Raw genomic sequence first — 5,859 nt, forward strand, 5'->3', positions numbered from 1 at the left:
AATTTGCACTCATTGTTCCTTGTCCTATCACCACAGTGCCTGATGAAGAGTCCCTCTCTGGCTTCCTTGTAGGCTCCCTTCAGACACTGGAAGCTTATGATATAAAATATATATTAAAAAAAATCAATATATAAAGTATATAAATATCAGTATGAAAGAAAAATTACTAGGTGACAAATGATGCCAGAATATTTTTTCCAACCATGTTGTTGGAAGGCAGTGGTTAGAACCTGAGTCCAAGAATCTGATGGATTTTGACTGGACCTTGCTGCTAGCCCACTGATGATCCTGCACAAATTACATCATCTTCCTCAGCCTAAGTTTCCCTGTTAGAAAATAGGTATAATCATACTCACCATTTTCAAAGGGCACTTAATGAATAGTGAAAAGTGCCAGCTCTTACTGGCTCTGTATTATCTTAACACATCCCTGTGTGATGGATGTGGCTGGGAACTGCTCTGAAATATAATTCTCATAAAGAAACAGACCAACAGAACACTTGATGAATGTAAAAGTGAAACTCCACCAGTTTCTAAACACACCTGAAAGAACTTCAGTGGGGTTATAAATTTGTAGAATCAGTTCCACCATTTTTTTAACCCTTGGTGAACTCTATTTAATTACTGAGCTTACACATGTGTTTGAACAGTCATTCTCTGAGAAACATTTTAGCTTTAAAAACTTAAAAATCTGTTCTGCTTTATTTCAGATTCCTCCCTATATCTCTCAATTTGATTTGATCACCTGATAAACAAATGTCAGGCATTTGGTTTTTAAACTGATTTATTAAGAAGGCTGTTTTTGACCCACAGAAGCTATTTACTTCAATTGCCTGCCATCTAGTGTCAGAAATAAACGTTTGCACTTCCAACGGCTGATGCGAGTTCTGACAACTTTAAATTGTACATTGCAAAAACTATAAAATATCCTGAGTAATTCTTGTCAGTGTTTAGCATGTTAGCATGATAAAAATCCATATATGTTTATTATATATATGCATATATGAATAAAAATATTTTCTCTATTTACTGATTCCAAAGCATGCACCAAACCCATGCTTCTGTCTTTGAGATCTGTTTGGCATTGAAAGTAGGTGCAGGTTTGCACCTGAGCAAAGCATAGTTTAAGAAAACCTCTATGGTCAGTAAAGAAAGCATGCATATTTTTACGTATATTTTGGGGATTAATCTGAAATATATTAACCACTGCTCAGTAAAATGTACTTTCCTAGCTTCTTCACTGTCTTGGTGTGTCCTGAGACATTCTGTTGTTGCAGCAGCCTGGGTGAAGGTTTTGAAAGGCTTCCACATCAGCTCCTAGCAGACTGGCTTCCTCAGTGAAGGACTGGCTTGCCAGAAAGACAGGGAGGAAGGCAGGAAACTCCAGAGGCTCTTCAGTGTGGCCAGTGTTTCCTTTAGTTTGAAGTGCATCCTGTTAGAATTTCCCACCCTTCAGTTCACTCTGATTGTCCATTAGTTCTCAGGTCCTCTAGTTATCTATGACTGCATCTCTTTTTCCTCACTCTTTGCAGTGAGTGAATTCTTTGCAGATTCCTTTTAAGTTCCTCTCTCTTTTATCCTAGCTGGCTTTTCCAATTGCCTCCTGAACTCTCAACCTCCATTCAACATAGCAACTCTCAACATTCCATTCAACATAGCAATTTCCAGTGTCTCAGTGATAAATGGCAATTCAACTGTCTTTCTCCTTTTCTTGGAGAGGAGGGGTTTGTTGTTCAGGCTCCATCCAATCTCATTAATGTCTGTGTAAGGAAGTTATTAACTGGGAGTGTGTGGGGGAGTGTTCAACATGAGATTGTAATGGAAAACGATGTGGAGATAATAACATAGGAATGTTTTCCACTCTTTTCCTTCCCTAGACTTATTTTGACATTTGTTGATACAGTTGCCAGTGTGATGGGTATTCCTCATGTCTGGGACCATTTGTGCAAGTAATGCATTAAGTACAGTAAAGTGAGTAAGATGGAACACCGATGAATTGTATAAGGATTTATAATTTTAATTGCATAAAATTTTACAGGTTATATTAAGAAAGTTGTTGGGAAAAAAGTCATCCATGGAGCTGTCAGAATATATTTGTATATAAAGTTACTGTCTTGCTATCATCTTCTTTTCAAAGCCAGTGTTTTCAAAACTCCTTATTCCCACTGCCAGCCCTACAGGTTTGAGCCAGAGTGTGACTATTACCTGAAACAGTTGATTTAAATTACTGGTAATATGTCTATGCAGCACTAAAACTCTACTGTATGATCATTGCAGTTGCACCTGTTATAACATGTCCATATCCCTCAGTAAGGAAACTGATTAATGACATGCAGTTTAGCAGCAAAAAATTGATGTTCATATCATAGAGCACATAGAGAATACTCAACTAGATTATTCTCCCTTCTCTTAAGAGTGTTGGATTTCAGGAGGTTCCTAATCCAACCTTCTGCTCAAAAAAGACATCTATATGATGTGAGACCAGGGCTTTATCCAGTTGTATCTTGAAAATTGTGGATAGATAGAAGGTAGGAGACTAGAGATAGTGGTGAAAGTAATCTCACCCCTAAGGAGTTACAGCTGTGCTAATTATCAAGCATTAAGAACAAGCCTGCCCTTAATAGGCCACAGCTGGATCCAATTAAGAGGGGTATTATAAAAGACCAGGTTGGTTGGCTGAGAGGTGAGATGGAGTTTGTTGGCTGTGCAGAGGAGAAGGTGTCAGTGCTGTGAGGAGCTGCTCATGAGATATCATTGAGAAGGTATGGAACCTTTGCAATAGGACAGTGACAGAAAATCTTTAAGAACAGATACTGTGCTTCCTCTCTGGGCAAACTCTTCTACTGTCACTGTCCCAATAGTGAGAAAGATTCAACTTGTGTGTGTGAACTTGTGTCTATCTATATGTTGTTTCTTGTGTTCCCACTGTGCATTGCCGTATTAGCCTGTCTCTGTCTTTTCAGTAACCTCCTCATAGTTACTGGCAGGGGATTATTTACTCTCCTGCAAATCTGTCCTCAAGGCTGAAGGTCCAGATTTTTCAGTCTCTTCTCATAGGAATGTTCCAGCCCTTCAGTATTGTGCTGGCTCTTCACTGGATGTGCACTGGTTTAATTATTACATTTTCTGTATCAGGGCCCTAAAACTGGACACAGTATTCAAGATAGCAAGTGCCAAGGGGATAATGATTGCTCTCAATCAACTAGTACATGCCTGTTAACATAGTCCAGGATGCTCCTTCCTTGGGCACTCACTAAACTTTGGATTGACAGTCCTTTCAAGTTTGTTGCCTGTTTCACTCTTATTTCAGGTCAGAGAGTCCGAGGTAAAACATGAAATAATATTGAAGAATATATTTTAATTCTGGGGTGAGGTGGTCTGGCATAGTGGTGAGACAAACTCCCGTAAAGTTTTGACAAACTCTCATTGACACAGCATTATAGCACCAACGAGCTCCTCTAACCTTAGATATTTGGAAATAAATAACATATAATTTACTTCCCTTAAAATTGTATCTCCCTTTGAACTTTGCAGGTTTATATATACAAAGAGATATATATCTATATTAAGACTAGGTCGTAACACTTATGCCAGTCAGTAAGGCTCCTGTGATGAGTAAGCACATGTCAGTGTGCTTTGGTGTCAAGGAGGCTTTGTGGGAAGGAAATTAGAGAATAATAGAGTCACGAATCTTCCCAACACTTGTGATGGAAGGAACATGTAACACGCAAAGATTGCCCACAAATTATTCCTTCCCCTTCAGCAAGAGGAAATTGGAAGAAGTTTGTGTCTAGACTGAGCCACAGAGTGTTTTCCAGACTGCAGTTGGACAATGTATTTCACGTTCATCTCATTTCTCAAGCCTGTCTAAAGACTGACTAGGAGCAGCACTGGAGAAAAAACCGAGATCACTGCTGAGTGATATTTCTAGCCTGTGACTTCTTAAACTGCTCTTTGTTTTCCACTTGTTGCAGGGATTTTCTTTGAACTGAGATGCAAAATGAATAAATGTTTGTGTTCAAACTAAACTTCAAAATCACAAAGTCCATTGAAAATGGAGGTAGAATGAACTCTCCATTAGTACATTCCCTCAGTCTAGCAGCAAGCAGACTGATACCTTTTGCATCTTCTGCCCAACTTGTGTACTTGAACTAAACTTGCAGTGCCCATTAGTCATGTAAATAATCTCTGGCATTCAGAAACAGCATATGCCTCTTGGATTGCATGGAAAAGGCATAGTGAGCTTCTGACAAGGCACCACAGAATCTATGCTTAATTTCCAAGCACATACAGTTAAATCTATTTCCTTCATATTAAAATTATGGCAAATGAGAGTACTTAGCACCTCATTAAGCCTGGGTATAAATAAGTCCCTGGTTAATTTTAAGAAGACTGGTTTCAGTTCTATATATGTATACATGCAATTTATTTGTGACATTCATATTTTAGCACAGGAGAAATAAGTTAGTAAGAAGTTTTTCTGGAACTGCCTAACTGTCACTGGCAACTATTTTTTATTCAAGAGTATTTAGAACTCCTATGACACTTAAAGGGAAATCCTCAAAACCAAAAGAAACAAAATATCAAAATTGCTTTGGAGACCACACTGTCAGCTGCTGTCAGAACCTAAGATAATGTGCTGAGGAGGGAGTAACATCATGCTGCTTTTATACCTCACTCATATCTGTGACATTCATTTTTTATCTTCTTAAAAAGCTTTGCCAAAGAATGGTTGCATTAATCCCAAATCTCTGGCTTATCTTTTTATGGGAAATATCATTTACTAAAACTAAACAGGCTATTTGGGTTACTTGAGTAACACTTCTACAGGAATTGTGGACCTTGAAATTCTAACTTAAGAAATATCAGTGATATTTGAACAGGACCTACCAGATGCTTTTTAGATGGCAGAGTGTTTCTCAGAATCACTTTAGTCTGTATAATTGGTTGCTTTTTTGTCAGAAGAAATGGCAATAGCACTAAAGGGGTTTGTAAAGAAATGTAATAGCAGAGAAAGTAGACATGATAGAGATTTTCCAGGGGTCACTAATGTGTTGACTTCTTTGTAATCTTATCTTTGATGGAACGTGATGGAGCAGGTTTCAGCTTTGAACATGATGAAAAGTCAGTTTGCTAAGCTGTTTAATCAATTCGAAGGATCTTAAAAAGAGAACAAGGTAACAAACAGTCAGATGTTATCATATCCTGAAAGCTTGTCAGAAAGAAAAAAATTAGCAATCAATGTATTAAGAGAGCTTAGGAATCCACTTATTGCCTGAATACTAGTAGGAACCCAAATGAGAAAAATTTGTCAAAGGTGTGCCATTTGCTTTGCATTCTGGTATGGCTGTGGAGAACACTGCAATGGTATTAGAGATTCTAAGCATCATGGAAATATTTTAAGGCAATCCCATGAATGCAGGTATTCTTGCAAGTACCTCTGCTATTATCATAAAATCACTCAGACCACACCTAAAAATTCTTACATTCTACAGAGAACTAATACATGAGGTATACAAGTGTACATTGTTTACTTTGCAATAAGGGCTATTTTGATTCTCTGTCACATCAAATTCCTTCATGGGAAATGTTTAAGGTACCTTAGGAAGTGAGTGCATGGTTTGGAGCTTAAGGATTTGCTAGCATGCCATTTAGGCTTGTATGGGTCAGCTCCTGTGGATGATATATGTGGGATCAGGAACTGGTCTGCTGTATTTCATCCAATGATTAACCAGATTACTGTAAATGTTTCCATCCAGTTTTGTCACTTATCCATCAGGAGTGCCTATGTTTCAAAATCAGCATATTTGTTTTGTGTTCTTTAGCTGCTTATTTGCTTTACCTATAGGCACTTGCAGTA

Source organism: Passer domesticus, chromosome 1 (assembly GCF_036417665.1).
Source record: "Passer domesticus isolate bPasDom1 chromosome 1, bPasDom1.hap1, whole genome shotgun sequence".
Taxonomy (NCBI): Eukaryota; Metazoa; Chordata; class Aves; order Passeriformes; family Passeridae; genus Passer; species Passer domesticus.